The sequence below is a fragment of the Saccostrea echinata genome, unplaced genomic scaffold (genome assembly GCF_033153115.1).
Source record: "Saccostrea echinata isolate AGI-Se365-2 ecotype Australia unplaced genomic scaffold, CSIRO_AGI_Sech_v1 ptg000002l, whole genome shotgun sequence".
Classification (NCBI taxonomy): Eukaryota; Metazoa; Mollusca; class Bivalvia; order Ostreida; family Ostreidae; genus Saccostrea; species Saccostrea echinata.
In genome coordinates, this window is record NW_026889751.1 from 26,076,642 (window position 1) to 26,093,372 (window position 16,731).

The following is a 16,731-nucleotide window of genomic DNA, read 5'->3' on the forward strand; positions in this document are numbered from 1 at the left end:
AGAGAGAGAGGACGTCAAAATGTGCGTTTAATTCTCGTTCGCCGCGCCGTGTCAAACCTCAGATAGTGACTGTAAGTAAAAGTAACGGGTCTTTCGGGTGAAACCTTAGAAACTGAGGTCCCGTGTCACGGTAGGCGTTGGCAAAATAAAGAATCCTCACTGCTAAATGGCCCTGAGTGCCGAGAATCGGTCTAAATTTGAAACCCTTCACCGGCATACGGTGACATTTCTGTAAGAGTGAAAAATTCTCGAATGGGACGTTAAACAACATACAATCAATTAATCGATCTATCGGATAGTCAGTCAAGCCATCCTCTAGCCTCTTCAGCTAGGTGAAAATCTGTGTCCGAGACATACAGCTGTATGTTGGTATGTTTACAACTCTTTTAACGATGGAACAGGAGTGATATCCCGCCCTACACAGTACTACTTGATAATTTGGTGCTCCACATTATCGCTCAATATAACCAATAAAAATTATTTTGAAATATAACGTCATATTTTTGTTAGTTATGATGTCAAATTATTGAATTTTTATACACGAATACTCCAGATTATAGATTATAGATAGGGGGTAAATTTATCTACATATATACATAGAGAGAGAGAGATTCCAACAAAAGAGTATACTAGCGCATTCATCAATTTTCCAAAGAGAAAAAAAAGAAATGATGATTAAATCATATTAGAAATATTTTATCATGTCTTATATTATCTAATTATTTTCGTATATCCTAAAATAAAAATATTTCAAATTATATCAAGATTAACATTTATAAGCGTTCATATCCTCAAATGCATGTACATGATGCAACGATAGTTTTAACTATAAATAAAATTATTACTGTTGAACCTTGAAGTTTTCTATTCTTTTTTACAGTATTTTCACATCAAATTATAGAATTATGACCTGTCTTGCAAATATTGAGCAAATACAGCAATGATTATGGAGTCGGCATTTAATCCTTTGTCATATATGTTGCATTTAATCAATCCACAGTCATTGTAAAACAATAAAAACGAATATAACACCGGCAGTGCACTAATGTTGATTTATATACGTCTCACATGTGAAATTATCATACATGTATTATATATCAAATAATGTAAATATTTACTTCTTTTTCCTTCATAATTTTGTGTTACAACCATTTTTAAATTTTCCAGAGGCAGCACCCGATTGGGTTTTCAAAAAGATAAGGAAAGCGGATCAAGGAATTTTAAGCACAATGTTTTCTTCATAAAGGGGAATAACTTGGACTTCTCTGACAACAAGCAGGAAGTTATGGAAAATTATGAATCCCTTTTAAACGAGTAAATAGATATTTTATTATCGATAAATCAATATCAATTCTACAGGGCTACACGTAAAAATCTCTATAATTAATGTTGTAGTTAAAATCTTGGTGTATCGCACAATGAGTTCGATTGTTTAGCGTTTTGAACAGGCAGAACAATACATACTTTTGTGCCAGTGTGGATCAGATCTGGTTCGGGTTCTGGTATTTACATTTTTCCCGTCAGAAGGAGAGGTGCTTTGGGTGCGATCGCTTCCCCCTATAAAGGGAAAAAAAACAAATCGAAAATATATTTTGAACCAAAATAAATTCATTATTCATCTATTTACAATAATGCAACTAGAATATGTTTATTTAATACTTAATAGATGACTTCCAGAATGCACAAGAACCCATCAAAATGGTACTTATTTATAAACAAAAATTAAGAATAAACATAAAATAATTACAGTTTATGTATTTATTTTTTGCTTCAGTTTGCTCAACTCTTTCTGTATTGTATAAAATAATTTGAATTTATAGTATAAGTGCACGGAAACTCTGGTCCAGGTGATAATAAAACACGTTTTCTTGTGAAGTACAAGTAGCGGACTTAATGATACTTAAATGTGTGTTAAACATGCTTGGTCATTAAAATATTTTATTTTTAAATCATTATTTTTTTTACGCTAGCAAAATGTCAGAAAAAGGGTAAGAATGACGCACATTCGTGAAATGTCTTCTACGACATTTGACACACGTCTTTAAGCTACGTTTAACTTTTATTGAGAAGGCACAGAATGTTCTTAAGGCACTTAAGTTTTTACTTAACTTTACTTAAGCACTTCAAAACATGAGGATATCTGGTCACAAACTTAGAATTCAATGGAAAACTTTGTTTAGGTCGAATATCTATTATTATAAATTTATTTTCAATGCTCCCCATGAAATGTACCTTATGTGCTCTTAAATGCAGGCAATAATGAATAATTCAGTTTATGTACCTGAAGCACATTTGCAGCTCTGTTCTGCAGCTATTCGAATAATAAAGCAAATATTTGTGAATAGAGCATTTATTACAAATGCCAAATAAAATGACAAATTTTACAATTTTAGAATGCAGCAGAAGGTGGGGCCCAAAAAATATCCCACACCTTCAACAAAAGAAAACCAGTAATCTGAACAATAATAACATTGTGCATGGTGGTTTGAGGGGGTGGAGGTGGGTAAAACTTTTACACCACGCTTTTTGGAGCCAAACGTTATTTTGATAGGGGTGAGGCTAATAGCCGTCAATAGGGGCGCATAGAAACTTAAACCCGGAAAAACCCCTCAAAACCCATGCATTCATACAACATTATTAATAAATCAAAATAACACAATTCTGTAGGCATTTAGATCACATAAATTTATTTATATACATAAATCCACTTATTATATTTTACAATTAAGGTTCCGTGCGCTACAAACTCAAAACCTTTTTTCCCCTTTTTAGCTTGTCAAAGAATTTTTGCTTGGTAGTGCCAACCCAATCTGAAATGTTTGGTTACGTCCCCCATACCAAAATTGCTTCCTTTGGGCCTGATGGTTAACTACAGTAAACTATAAACTTACGAGGGGTGATCAAAAAGTTAATGAACTAATTGAATTACTTCCATAAAAGAAATAAAATTAAGTTTCAGTGTTCGTTATTTTTTAACGTTGTCCTCTCCGATTTTAATGCACATTTGCCACCGTTCTTTTCATGTGAGAATCACGTGATCCACGCGGTCACGTGACATGCTCGATAGCGTTCTTTCACAGAAGTTAAAAGATTTTTCCAAGCCTTATATTTCTAACCATGCAAGTTATTTTTTTTTATAACAAGAATAGTCCATTTGTCACAAATTAAATGGCCAAATCTTGGCAATAGGATGGGTGAATAAGGATATCTGTTCCCAGAATGAGCATGGTGACCATCACAAGCCGACTCCTTTATCTTGAGTGCATCGTTTATCTATTGTGGATAGAGTATGGGCGCCTTCTTTTTATCATATCTTATATGTTTAAAGTCTAAAGTAAACGATATTTTAGTGATTTGATAATTATATAATTGTTAAGATATTCAACTATATTTCTAACTGTAACTTGGCGATCTTTCATAACAAATTGCTCAACTAAGGACACATCTCTTCCCCAGCTTACTTTCACTGGGCACCAGAACAAACATCATTTTTAACTATTTCCCTTCCTTCACTAAATCGATCAATCCAATTAATGATTGAATTTCTGGCAAGTCTTTTGTCTTCATAAATCTGGTACAAATTATTATTTGCTAACTTCCCAGATTTACGTATACGTTAAACATTAAAACCGTTCGTTGCTCGAGTACGACTGAGTCCACCATTTTTTTTGTCACAAGTCATCTATACATCCACGTCTTTTACACATTGTAACGTCACAAACATGGGGCAAACATAACTTAACACCTGCTATTTATAGAGCATGTTTATGACTATATTAACATTTCCAAATATTTTCCTCAATATTTGGCAAAGAAGAAAAAGTTCACGTTCTCATGAACTACCGTGGAATGAGTAAGAATATTTCCATTGTGAGGTAATGGAAGTAAAAAAAATATTCCAAACTTTTTTTTCAAAAATGATCGTTGAATGACAAAAATATGTGGCAAGTCATCAGAAAAATAATGTAAATATAAGATATGAATTTAATTTTTGAGAATTCATGAGGTACCTTAACTACAACGCTTCACGCCTCCATATTTATCATGAAGCGCTAACGCGCCTTCATGAAATATGCCGGCGTGAAACCTCGTAGTTCATGTCCTTGATGGCCTAAAAATGTCCGAACATTTTCTGTCGATATGGAGTTTAAGAAACAAGAGGCCCATGGGGTTTGACCGTTACCTGAGTGTCATGAGCTTTCTCAGACTATGGCCAGTTAACCCCTATCGGTATGATCTCTGACTCAATCCAACAAAAATTGACAGTTTGGTGAGGACTCTATAAACATTATCATATCCATGTATCTTTTCCCCTATACTATAAGGCGTTAAGTAGATGAGGTTCACTGTATATAGTAAATTCATTATATGACCAACTTAGCCTTACTCTGGAGCCTGAAAGCTTCACCCAGGAGCAGTGACGTTTTACAATTTTTGTAAAGGAGACTTTAGTAAAAAATGTATTCGTGCAAAATGTTTTCTTGTTTTATGTTTCAGCAAATACAATTTATCATTGAGTCAAATGCTGACTGACGTTTTTCATACTAATTGTTAGGCCATTTTTTACACACTGAATTGTGGACGGATTTTTCCGTTATTTCCCGATCATTACAAGGAGCACACGGCGGGTGTGACCGGTCGGCAGGGGATGCTCGCTCCTCCAAGGCACCTGATCCTACCTCTGATGTTTTGGAGGTCCGTGTTTGCTCTGCTCCTATTTTGTAATGTTTAATGGACTTTTGAGCTTGAATACTGTTCGTTACCTCCATATATTTCATTTCTTGCTAGGTGTCCATGAGTAAAAAAAGATTTCAATTTCAATAGATGACACACTTACCCCGACTTAGGGATCATGGATAAGAAAGGTGGTATTAATTGTTGTAATTTTTGTAGAGGGCTAATGCTGTATTATAATCATTCAAACAATTTGTAATTGTCTATTAGATGTCTATGAGTAAAGAAGTTGACTTTCAATCGTGCAATGTATTTTCAATAAACGACTAACTTAGCCAGTCTTGGGCCTGAATGTTGGACCAAAGGGATATGAATTTTAGAAATTTGGTAAAGGGTTCAAACTCAGTATTATAATCCAGACTGTTTGTCTGCTAGATGGCCATGTAATAAAAAAAACTCAACATATGACCAACTTAGCCCCACCCTGGGGCATAAAATATGGGTAATGGAGCCATGCATTTTACAGACTCGGTACATGTATAAGGTAGTGTTAATTATTATTAGGCAAAAGGTTCCTCTGCAAGATATCCATGAGTAAAGATCTTCAAAACTGTTATACATTTGTAATTATAACTCGACCAGCTTAGCCGCACAGTGAAACCTCAACGCTTGACCCAGAAAACATCAATATTACAGGTTATGTAAAGGAAATATCGCTTTTATAGGTCACCTAGTCACTCAGATGACCTATTGTTCTCTGTTTTCGTCCGTCGTCGTGCGTTCTGTGTTAACATTTGAACCTTTTCAGCTTCTTTTCTTGAACCGCTGAACCAATTTCAACCAATTTTGGAATATAGCATCTGTGGATGTAGGGGAACAAAAATAGTGAATTTCATGGTCCCCAGGGATGGGATTGGGTTTAAGCCATTAAAATAATGTAATCTTCGAAAATATTCTTCTCTACTCCTGGACCCAAATCAATCAAACTGTTGGCATGACTGTAATAAGAATTGAGCCCTCTACCAAAATTGTGAAATTCATGGCCTAAGGGTCAGGGGTTTTGAAGCTAAGGTTTGCTATTGACCATATAAAGAAAATGCATAAATTCTTTCTCTAAAAACAATTCTTCATTCTCCTTTTACATTTAGCACACACACTATTTGCATGATTATGTTGAGCAAAGGTGCCTCTTTCATAATTTTGAAATTCATGACCCAAGGGTCAGGGGTTCTGGTGTTAAGACAGGCTCTATTGATTTCATAGTGAAAATGCATTAATTCTTAGAAAATCCTCTTTGCTCCTGTGTATCTAGTAGATAAACTAAGTCCATGGTTATGATAAGCAACGGCGCTTCTTCCAAATTGTGAAATTTGTTGCAATATCTTTGTGCAGTCTTTGGAGACCAGGTCTTCCAACATACAGTTGGATTTTCCATAAGAACTAAATATGCCCCTTTATAAGCCGACGTGTTTTTGTGCTCTTATGAAACCGATTTTTCTCAAAACTTCTAAAAGAAAATGTCTCTAGTTGTGGCTTTCAGTTCAACATTAAGATAAAGTTCAATACTGAGAAAGGCTACTGACAATTAAGTTGCTACCGGGATATCAACAATCTCCTTTAAAGTCAACATTTGGTAAATTGTATATGGTTGTTACAATTGCCGTGCTTCCAAAAACAAGTCACTGTCAATTGTCAGTTGACGATTTTAACCATTTTAAAACAATGATTCAGCAATATGAAGCATAAAAAATACAAATATTAAGCTTTTTTACATTTTTTTCTTAGTATTCTCAAGGCTTGTTATTTTCAAAACAAGCCAGTGTGATAATAGGGCCCATATGGCATTTTCTTTTAATTAATATTCTTTGAAGGAACTTATAATAGCCGCCTTAAGGTCAATCTCAATGCTTTGTTTTAGTACTCGTGAGCACATGTAATTCAATCACACAAGTGCCGCGTGATCCTACTCCTGAAAACAAGTCCTTATTAATTATGTAAGTTAATTGTTTGATTGCTTACTGTGTGTGTTGTTTAACGTCCCCACGAGTATTTTTTCATGCACTCATATCGAGACGTCACTAGTTCTACATAATGTGCAAAATTTATACCCATGTTTTGAATCTACCTCATTGCAAGATTTTTTTAATTTCGCCAGTACCAGCCAGGCTTTCTTCTGTTATCTTTGACTTTTTAAAGTTTCTTTGAAATATGTTTAAATGTTACAATGCCCAATAGTGACGTCTGACTATCGACATTAAGATCATTTATACTTGACAAACATTATCATGTGTTGTTCACATGGGGAATTTTTTAAGAGAGGTTGCAATTTACGAATTTGCTGAAAAACAACAATATGATATAGGTATCAACTTTTGACAAAAGGAAATGTTTTTAGCATCAGGATAAACTCGAGAAAATTAACCGACTTTTCTATAGCTAATAGGATCTCGCGCAAACACCGTGCAATACAGTTGACCGGTGAAAATAAAATGGCGTGAGATTTTGTAGTTACCGTCCTGTTTAAGCTCTAGCTACATGTATCAGTGGATTTGTTTTAAACCCAGAAATCAGCTTAAACTTGAAAACTCTAACCAACAACATTAATTGCTAAGGAAAAGATGTAATAATGCTTCCAATGTGATTAGACTTAATGCCGCTTTGATCATGATTAGGGTAGTGACAAATTACATTACTTAATGGCGAAAAGTGTTTATCCCTCAGAATAAAGATAAAAGCCAGGATTCTGTATGATAAACAACTAAGAAGCATTCAGAATAGTGAGAATTCGAATAAGTCAGCACCATTTACTTCTGTATAATATAACAATACCCATGTATTTGGTATGTTTCGATTGGGTTTTTTCCCCTTCTAAATTCGTAAATAATTCCTTTGCTTTTCTTTTGCCTGCCAATCTCTTGAGTGTAATATTAACTGTTTATATTATAGTTCTGTTTTTAAAAGGCTCCTATAAAAAATTTAGGAGGTAAAATAACTATAAAAAAATTATCCATACAGTAGGGTATATCCTGGTGTAGTAAATGTGCTGTCCATCCCCTCAGAAAATATTTAAGGAATGAATTTAATAGCTACCCAAGTTATACTGGTATAACCTGGGTTGGGGCAGTTTACGCTTTATAAACCGCGAAACGGTTTATAAAAAAGCGTAAACTGTTCCAATTCAGGTTATACCAGTATAACTTCGGTAGCTATTGAATTCATTCCTTATAATTTAATTTTCCATCATTAAGTGTAAAAAAAAAATAAGACAATTTCTCCTTCGAGAATGCCTTCAAATTGTATGTATTTTAAATGTAACGTCAAGCGGATTGATACGTTTTTGACGTAAGTCATTGTGACGTAGGCAACCCAGGTTAAACGATCTATTCTAATTTTTTTTTATCCAATCAAATGATGCGTTACAACCAAAATTAAATCATTTTTATTTATATTTTGAGCTCAGTTTTGGTTACCTTTGATTGGTAAGTGATTTCTCTAAACACTGAGGTTTAAAATGTGATATCCAGTTCTAAGGAATATACATTTGTAAAATAAGACGCTTATCTATCGAGCAAGCCCGCGGGGATTAATTCCTGTTGTGAGTTTGATAACTCACACTTAGTGGATAAATTAGGTTCTATAGATGGAAACTCAATGAGTGTTTTCTGTTATATTTTTTATTATAATATTTATCCTTCAATTAATTTCTTTATTTTTCAATTTTTATGTCAATTATTAATATAGAAAAGGGAAAACTTGCTCTTTTCTTATTAAACAATTAAAAATCAGAATTGAATGTTAAGGTGTAAATGAATGTATATATGTGTTTAAAACTGTTCTAGGATTGATATTATTTTTCCGGATTTCAGATTTTCACTGTGGGTCAATAGCTCAGACAGATTCATATGATCCTTTGTTCCATATTTTGGACCTCCAGAATCTCCAGTGCTGTTTCTATATTCTGCCAGCACTTACCAAGACACGGGTAACACAGTGGTTAGGGTTCTTCAAAAAACCGTTAAGTCTTATGCCGAATGCTTAGCGATGGAACAGTCATTTTATCTATAGACCCAAAATACAACAAATGACACTTTAAGGTTAGTTCTGGACTCTTCAGAACAGTTTTCCTTAGACAGAGCTTTAAAATTTTCAAATGTAATTTAAATAATATGGTTTCAGTGAAGAGTCGTAAATATAATCTTCGTTAATTACTGAAAATGACATATATGTTTCTGCAAAAAGAGAAATTTGATACGACGGAATACAAAAGTAATGAGAAAATAAAAATTTGTTGCTTGTCGTTCTTCCAATCACAAAAACTTGACAACTTCACAATTTTGGAATCTCCAAGTATTGATTTTTTTACTAGCAAATTTCAACGTAAACTAAGACAATTTTCTTTTTTATTAATGTCAGTAATTCTTCAATTGTCTTTTAAATGGTCTTCATAGCCTGAAGTAACAATTTCGAATAAGCACTTTGTTAAATATTTATCAATATTATTTTAATGAACATTAAGCATCAATTTATATTTTGCGCAAAAATTACACTTAAATTTCTTATCTAAAAGCGATAACAGTGACCTCATACCTATAATTATTATGCCATAGGTCATTTTAATTAAGTCAACATTAAACAAAAGAACAATAATAAACCCCATGAAAGCTGTTAAAAAAATGAGTTTAAATTAGCAGCAAATGAAGCCTCATTGTGTTAATTTTAGCGATTCGCCGCTTTAAAGATTAGCCGGTGTGATAAGCCTGAAAAAAGTGGCATATGTTGTTATTGGAATAAATGTGTATCACAGAAAATGTTCATCAGAATTTTAAAAAATGATAAATGCCCTGTATTTGTGTGTAATCGGATGCATTTTTTTCACTTGATATGTCTACATGTATATTAGCCCTTAGTTTAACGGTGGAAACCATAAACAAGAGCATATACCTTAAAGTGATCATTGAATTTATTTTAGAACAAGAAAAACAAGAGAGATGGCACACATACAAGTGAATATGTATGAAGTAAAACCGATATTGTTGTAAATAAATAAAGAGGACATCGTTTCAAATCACACTAAAAATCAAAATCAGTCTAAGGTCACCTAAGTTTCTTAGGTGATCTATTACGATCTGTTCTCTGTTCTGTATTTATTTGCTTAAATATACATGTATAATTTATTAATTCTCCAAATCCAGGGGGGAGTCCGACCCCCCCCACCCCCACCCCACCACCCCGAACTGCGCATGCTCTTCTTTTTCTCTACGCGGGGACACAAATTCTCTGAATTAGCTTGGTCTAATATGTTCTGTACCTCGCATCTTTCAATATCTTTCTTTGCTATTGCAGGTGTCATAGAAGTATTTAGGTTGAGGTTCACGTCAAAACATGGCTGACGTTAAATAATTCCTGGGTCTCCCCCTCCTGATTATAATTGGGACTGAATTCTTTAGGAGACGAAAACATATACGCAAACTTTCTGTATTCACCAGATTCAATAAAATCGAGATTGCTGGTTTTTTTTCTGTATTTGAGTGAAGGGGGATTGGTTTGGCCCTGCTTTTGATTTTCAAACACCTGCTCGATTTCGACCGAAACAAACTTGTGTGCTTTGCTGGATGTTTATGTGTTTTTTGATTCCAAGATCTATGCTTTAGTAGTTTGAAGAATGAACAAACTCTCTGTGATATTGTATCATGTTACACGAATATGCATTTCTGTATTTACCAATTGTAGGTCTGGCTTTTAGTTTTACTGGTACTTCTCCAAAGTTTACAATGTTTACTTGTATCTGATCAGTCTGGGTATCTATCAAACCATCTAGTCCGTATGTCATCATCGAAGGTGTTGTGTTGCTCTAGGAAGCCTATATCTTTAAGGTCACTATTTTTGTTTAAGAATTCTGGAACAAAGCTATCACATATACAGATAAAACTGTTCTTGTGGCATTTGTAGCTGTCTGTTTATTGGCAATCCAGCATTGAGCACTTGTCTTCTCAGTCTGCGAAGTTTTTGTGATGACAATAGTGCAAGAGGAAGTCTTGTCCCAGTAAGACTGGAAGATCTTTGTCGATCACCAACAAGTCAGCTGCAAGTGGAATATCTTTCAATAAATATAAAAATTTTACAACACCATAAACTGACAAGGCAATACCATTCAAATCAAGCTGCACACACATTTTTGAGGGTTAGAGACCAGAATAACTTCATTGGAATCTTCAGAAAATCCACATGTTACTAAAAAGAAGCAAAAGAATCACTATATAATAAAAACTTAAATTCCATCCCACCCAAAACTTTTGGTATATTTAAACAATCATGTGGCAAACTTTTTAAAAATTTACACCCTCCCTTCCTTTGAGTCATCAGGACTAGATCTTGACTCCATCACCAGCTGTCGACCTACTATTAAGACTGTTGTCTTCCATTTCCCTGTGGGTAGTTCTGTCGCCTTGGTACATCTTCATTTCTCTTTTGCCCATGTGTAAGTTTGTCCACCACATGGGATAGAGTTCGATAAAATGTTTTGGTGTGTTGCATAGAAAAAAAGAATTGAGACGAAAGTGTCTTGCTTGCTCTTTCCAGTAGGACTAATATGTCACTGATTTCTTGAATAAGTGTAGAGGAACCATGAAAATTGCTCCTAGATGGATCAAAGGACTTACTAGTATTGATCACTGGTACAGGTTGGGAAACAATGATTTGATTTCTTCATCATTGGTTCGAACAACTCTAGCTTGTTGTTTCTTTATGTCATAAATTTCACTAAGAATGGATTCATATCTATCAATTATGTCAGCTGCTTTTAAAAGGCTTTGACCATCTTCATCGATCAAAACATTTACATTCCATTTCTACAGTTATCATCTTGTAAATATGATTTAAGATTAACATCCCTTAAGATTGGTCATCTAAATTTCAATAAGCTTTTTTCACCATCTGGCGGAAATCATCCCCCAGATCTAGAGCAGCAGTATTCTCAACCTGTTTTCGCCTTCTTGATTCATGCTTAGAGGTGTCTTGAATTTCCAAACCGCTGACTAAACTTGTTAATAGGGGCATCAAAGGATCTTTATTTAACCAAAGATGAACTTATATAAAACATCCTGACTTGACCTATAAGGCTTGCAACAAGGAACAACATTTAATCTCTTTCTGTCCACTGACTTAGTAGAGGGAATATTGGTGAGTAGTGAAACAAACAATACATGTAAAACATACAACATGAATCACTTCTCTACCAGTTTCAGAATTTATGAAAATTGATAAAATAAACAATAACTAACAACAAAACTGTCATCTTTTTTTCCAATAGAATATTTCTTATCATTGTCAGAGATGACCAGCACATATTATTCTTATAAATATACATAGCTTCGATTTGATCAACATGAAATGGATATTATTAAATAATCGTATAATTGTTTCATAAGGGACTATCAGGTCTCGAAGACAATTATCACCTTTTTTTCTTTAGTCCAAAACCATTATACAGAATGAGTTCATGCAAACTTTCTCAAAACCATGTAAAATGAACATTGGATACAAAACGAAACATATGGGTTTTTTTTTTTTTTTTTTTTTTTTTTTTTTTTTTTTTTTTTTTTTTTTTATGGCGCTTAAGAGTATAGAGATGGTTCTCCCATGAAAAAATCTTCAAAAGTGAAACAAAAATGTGAATTTAGAAACCTTTACTCTTAAAGTAGTTAGTATATGGGGACTTTGCAATTTGGATTAAAAAAAAACATCACGGTATCAAATATTTTGACAGCTTTTGTCTTCTGAACTTGTTCAAATTAGAAAATGTTTCACGTTTTCTCTAGAGTTGTCACAATCTACATGACACAAAAACAAAATTCCTACTTCTCGACCATGACATTTTAATAACAAGTAAATGATATGAAACATACACATGAATATTTATTGTCAACTGCCAAATTTCAATTGTTTACATGGGTTCCAGAATTTTGAACAAATTTTAATTTGCATTGTCTGATAATTCTTGAATATCAATATTTCCCCCTATTTATTCACATGTAAAACTCTCCTCACCTGTCGTGGCCCATTTTTATCCCCAAAGGCCATGGATTGAACAACAAGTTTTCTGGGTCCGTTTTGTAATTGATCTTTGAATGTTTTCAATATTTCGTAACTTCTTAAAGTACACGGTTTTTTTAACATCACAGTTGTGGATGAATAAGTGGGTGGACAGGAACAACTAAAGAATGGTGTAAAACGTATAAAAATAGAACCGTTCACTCTCAGATTGATATATTTTTCTTTTTTACATATTACAACTTGGATTATAATAACATTACAGTAAAACGATAGATGGACATAAAGTATCCTTGTAAAAAAAATACAATGTTTAAATTCATTCTTTCTGTATTTTTGCTTACTTTCGACAGTGTTCTTGTTTAAAACGCCTACCTCAAAAGGGGGGGGGGAGTGGGGGGGGGTTCAAATATTATGTCAAAATTGGCAGGACATCTAAACTAAAATTCCTACATGTAGACGATTGAATGACAAGGATGTAAAGTGTTATTTGTATACTTATTATAAATTACTAGATTTCAGACCTATTTAGTGTTGATCTTCTATTAAAAGCCGAGGCCCCGTGTCACGGCAGGCGTTGGCACGATAAAGATCCCTCACTGCTCAATGGCCCTGAGTGCCGAGTAAAGGTCAAAATTTGAAGCCCTTCACCGGTATATGGTGACGTCTCTATATGAGTGAAAAATTCTCGAATGGGACGTAAAACAATATACAATCAATCAATCTATTGAGAAAATCTATGTCTTTTCTTTCCTACTTTATTTGGTTCCATACAATGAACTCACAAGGAATTTGTTTATTCTCTTTTGTGCTAGATTTGAATGATGGCTAAATTATTTCTATAATAATGAATTGTGTATCTGTAAATGAATTTATTGATATTATTTTTTCCGGATTTCAGATTTCCACTGTGGGTCAATAGCTTAGACAAATTCATTTGAATCTTTGTTCCATATTTTGGACCTTTAGAATCTCCAAGTGCCTTTTCTATATTTCGCCGGCACTTACCAAGACACGGATAACATAGGGGGTAGAGTTATTCAAAAAACCGTTAAGTCTTATTCCGAATAATTAGTCATTTTACAGTCATTCTATCTACCCAAAAAAAAAACCGAAAAATGACACTTTAAGGTTAGTTGTGGACTCGTCAGAACAGTTTCTCTTTAAACAGAGCTTTTAAATTTTCAAATATAATTTTAAAAATATGGTTTCAGTAAAGAATCGTAAATATAATCTTCGTTCATTACTGAAATTGATATCCATGTATTTGCAAAAAGAGAGATTTGATATGACGGAATATAAAAGTAATGAGAAAATTTTAAAAAAAAATGTTGCTTGTCGTTCTTCCAATCACAAAAACTTGACAACTTCACAATTTTCGATTCTCGAAGTATTGATTTTTTTATTAGCAAATTTCAGCGTAAACTAAGAAATTTTTATTTTCATTAATGTCAGTAATTCTTCAATTGTCTTTTAAATTGTCTTCATAGCCTAAAGTAACAGTTTCAAATAAGAACTTTGTTAAATATTTATCAATATTATCTTAATGAACATTAAGTATGATGTTAAATTTTCTCAAAGCGACAACGGTGACCTCGTTCCTATAATTATTATGCCACAGGTCATTTTAATTAAGTCAACATTAAACAAAAGAACAATAATAAACCCCATGAAAGCTGTTGAAAAAAGAATGAGTTTAAATAAGCAGCAATGAAACCTCGTTGTGTAAATTTTAGCAATTCGCCGCTTTAAAGATTAGCCGATGTGATAAGCCTGAAAAAAGTGACATATGTTAATATTGGAATAAATGTATATTACAGAAAATGTTTATCAACATTTTAAAAAACGATAAATGTCCTTTAAACGAAACTGTTGATATTTTTGTTTCATCCACTTATTTGTCAATAGCTTGCCTTGCTTTAGAAATTGTTCTTACGTAGAGCATACTCTTGCATAAGCTTGCTTAATATCTTGGCTCCTTCATCAGCTGTCGAGTTACAAGACTGATGTCTCCCATTTCCCTGTGGGTAATTCTGTCGCCTTGGTACATCTTCATTTCTTTGTTGCCCATGCCTAAGTTTGTCCACCACATGAGACAGTGTTCAATAAAATGTTTTCGTGAGTTGCATAGAAAAAAGAATTGAGCAGAAGGTTTCTTGCTAGCTCTTAGTAGGACTAGTATGTCACAGATTTCTTGAATAAGTGTAGATGAATCACAAAAATTGCTACTAGATGCAGCAAAGGATTTATTGATCACTGGTACAGGTTGGAAAGCATTGATTTCCTCTTCAATGGTTCGAACAACTCTAGCTTGTTGTTTCTTTATGTCATAAATTTCACTAAGGATGGATTCATATCTATCAATTATGTCAGCTGCTTTTAAAATGCTTTGACCATCTTCATCGATCAAAACATTTACATTCCATTTCTATAGTTATCAGCTTGTAAATATGATTTAAGATTAACATCTCTTAAGATTGCTCATCTAAATTTCAATAAGCTTTTTGCACCATCTGGCGGAAATCATCTCCCAGGGCAGCAGTACTCTCACCCTGTTTTCGCCTTCTTGATTCATGCTTCGAGATGTCTTGAAATTTCAAACCGCTGACTAAACTTGTTAATAAGGGCATCAGAGGGATCGTTGTTTAATCAAAGATAAATCATGTGACATATCCAGGCTTGGCCTCTAAGGCTTGCAGCAAGGAACAGCATTTTATATCTTTTTGTCCACTGGCCCAGTAGAGGAATATTGGTACGTAAGTAGTGAAACAGAAAAGATCGATACATAAGTCTAAATGTAGCATGACTTACTTCTCTACGAGTTTCCAAATTTATGAAAATAATAAATGAATAATAACTAAAAAACAAAATTATCATTTTTTTTCCCCAAAAGAATATTTCTTATCATTGTCAGAGATGACCTGCACACATTATTTTTATAAATATACATAGCTTTGATTTGATCAACATGAAATGGATATTATTAAATAATCGTATAATTGTTTCATAAGGGACTTTCAGGTCTCGAAGACAATTATCACCTTTTTTTCTTTAGTCCAAAACCATTATACAGATTAAGCTCATGCAAACTTTCTCAAAACCATGTAAAATGAACACTGGATACAAAACGAAACATATTCTTTTTCTTTCTTTCTTTTTTTTGCGCTTAAGAGTATAGAGATGGTTCTCCTACCAAAAAAAAATCTTCAAAAGTGAGAAAAAAATGTGAAATTAGAAACATTCACCCTTAAAGTAGTTAGTTTTTGGGAACTTGGATGGAAAAAAACATCACGGTATCAAATATTTTGACAGCTTTTGTCGACTGAACTCGTTCAAATTAGAAGATGTTTCACGTTTTCTTCAGAAATGTCACAATCTACATGACATTTAAACTAAAATTCCTTCTTCTCGACAATGACATTTTTTAAAATAGCTAGTATATGACGTGAAACATACAGGTGACTATTTATTGTTAAGTGCCAGATTGCAATTGTATATTGTGTAAATGTATGGGTTTCTTTATTTTTTTTTTTTTTTACTTACTTAGTTTTTTCCCTATAGTGTACTTATGAATCTATTTATCCTTCAGTTAAAGCAGTGAGGTATGTTTTAATTCTTTCCTTGACTTTCCCGATACAGTTCAATTGTAACGTTTTCTTATATCTGGAATTTTATCTAATTTAATGATGCAAAAAATGAAAGAGAGATTTGATTAACATTCATTACTGAGAAGTAATATGATTGCATGTCAAATGCAGTCCTTGATAATGTTATTTTCATTGCCCTTCTATTATCAAAACGAGGTATTTTCAATATGAGTTTTTATTTGTCACTTAACTATTAGTGGAAGACAGGCAGAAAAATGAAATAGTGGACAGAGGATAACAGAGGACTATAATATATGTAACTTTGCTGAAGTGTCAGATATTTCAAAAAATAAAAAGATTAATCCAGCATGAAAGAAACTTATGAAGTACAACTTTTGCGCAAAAAAGAATACCAGAGAGC